We start from the raw sequence: 2,667 nt of genomic DNA on the forward strand, positions 1-2,667 counted from the left end.
CATTTCCGATAAGCAATATGTCGTCGACATATAATACTAGGAAAGCAATTTTGCTCCCACTGACCTTCTTGTATACACAAGATTCGTCCGCGTTCTTGATGAAACCAAAGTCACTGACTGCTTCATCAAAACGTATATTCCAGCTCCTGGATGCCTGCTTCAATCCGTAGATTGACTTCTTTAGCTTGCATACCTTTTTAGCATTCTTTGGATCCTCAAAACCTTCAGGCTGTGTCATAAACACAGTTTCTGTTAAAACGCCGTTTAAGAAAGCAGTTTTGACATCCATCTGCCATATTTCGTAATCGTAATATGCAGCGATTGCTAACATTATTCGAATAGACTTTAGCATTGCAACTGGTGAAAAGGTTTCATCGTAATCCACACCGTGGACTTGCCTGTAACCTTTTGCAACCAATCTAGCTTTGAAAACTTCAAGTTTCCCATCCTTGTCCTTTTTCAGTTTGAAAACCCATTTGCTTCCAATGGCTTGGTAGCCATCTGGCAAATCGACCAAATCCCATACTTGGTTTTCAGACATGGAGTCTAATTCAGATTGCATGGCTTCTTGCCATTGTTTGGAGCTAGGGCTCGTCATAGCTTGCTTGTAAGTCGCAGGTTCATCACTTTCAAGTAATAGAACGTCATAGCTCTCGTTCGTCAAAATACCTAAGTACCTTTCCGGTTGAGATCTATATCTTTGCGATCTACGTGGGGTAACATTTCTAGATTGACCATGATTCTCACCAGATTCTTCTAAAGATCTCTGAGTTTCATCCTGAATGTCATCTTGAGCATTCTCTAGAGTTTGTTGTTCGACTCGAATTTCTTCGAGGTCTACTTTTCTCCCACTTGTCATTTTGGAAATATGATTCTTCTCCAAAAAGACACCATCTCGAGCAACAAACACTTTGTTCTCAGATGTATTGTAGAAGTAATACCCCTTTGTTTCCTTTGGGTAGCCCACAAGGATACATTTGTCAGATTTTGGATGAAGTTTGTCTGAAATTAATCGTTTGACGTATACTTCACATCCCCAAATCTTAAGAAAAGACACATTTGGAGGCTTTCCAAACCATAATTCGTATGGAGTCTTTTCGACAGCTTTAGACGGAGCTCTATTTATAGTGAGTGCAGCTGTATTTAGTGCATGTCCCCAAAATTCTAATGGAAGTTCGGCCTGACCCATCATTGACCTGACCATGTCTAGCAAGGTTCTGTTCCTCCGTTCTGACACACCGTTCCATTGTGGTGTTCCAGGAGGAGTCAATTCTGATAGAATTCCACATTCTTTCAGATGGTCATCAAATTCATAGCTCAGATATTCACCGCCTCTATCAGACCGCAGTGCCTTGATCTTCTTGCCTAATTGATTCTCTACTTCACTCTGAAATTCCTTGAATTTGTCAAAGGATTCAGACTTATGCTTCATTAGGTAGACATAACCATACCTACTGAAGTCATCAGTGAAAGTGATAAAGTAGCTGAAACCACCTCTAGCATTTGTACTCATTGGTCCACATACATCTGTATGGATTAAACCCAATAGTTCATTTGCTCTTTCTCCAACTTTAGAGAAAGGTTGCTTTGTCATTTTGCCAAGTAAACATGATTCGCATTTACCATAATCCTCTAAGTCAAATGGTTCTAGAATTCCTTCCCTTTGAAGTCTTTCTAAGCGTTTCAAGTTTATATGGCCTAATCGACAATGCCACAGATAGGTGAGATCTGAATCATCCTTTTTGGCCTTTTTGGTATTTATGTTATATACTTGTTTGTCGTGATCTAATAAATAAAGTCCATTGACTAATCTAGCAGATCCATAAAACATCTCTTTAAAATAAAACGAACAACTATTGTCTTTTATTATAAAGGAAAATCCCTTAGCATCTAAGCAAGAAACTGAAATGATGTTTTTAGTAAGACTTGGAACATGGAAACATTCTTCCAGTTCCAAAACTAGCCCGGAGGGCAACGACAAATAGTAAGTTCCTACAGCTAATGCAGCAATCCGTGCTCCATTTCCCACTCGTAGGTCGACTTCACCCTTGCTTAACTTTCTACTTCTTCTTAGTCCCTGTGGATTGGAACATAAGTGTGAGCCACAACCTGTATCTAATACCCAAGAAGTTGAATTAGCAAGTATACAGTCTATAACGAAAATACCTGAAGATGGAACGACTGTTCCGTTCTTCTGATCTTCCTTTAGCTTCAAGCAATCTCTCTTCCAATGCCCCTTCTTCTTGCAGTAGAAGCATTCGGATTCAGAAGTGGGTTGACTGACCTTCCTCTTTGCAGATTTGGCGCCAGTTTGCTTAGTTGGGCTGGCCTTGTTGCCACCTTTCTTAGCATTCCTCTTCTTTCCAGATTTCTTGAACTTGCCCCCACGCACCATAAGCACATCCTGCTTATCACTTTTGAGCGTCTTTTCAGCGGTCTTAAGCATACCGTGAAGCTCAGTGAGCGTTTTGTCCAGACTATTCATACTGTAGTTCAGTTTGAACTGATCATACCCGCTATGAAGAGAATGGAGGATGGTGTCTATAGCCATTTCCTGAGAAAATTGCTGATCCAGCCGACTCATATTCTCAATGAGTCCAATCATTTTGAGAACATGTGGACTTACGGGCTCGCCTTTCTTAAGCTTGGTCTCAAGAATTTGCCTAT

Source organism: Spinacia oleracea, chromosome 1 (assembly GCF_020520425.1).
Source record: "Spinacia oleracea cultivar Varoflay chromosome 1, BTI_SOV_V1, whole genome shotgun sequence".
NCBI lineage: Eukaryota > Viridiplantae > Streptophyta > Magnoliopsida > Caryophyllales > Amaranthaceae > Spinacia > Spinacia oleracea.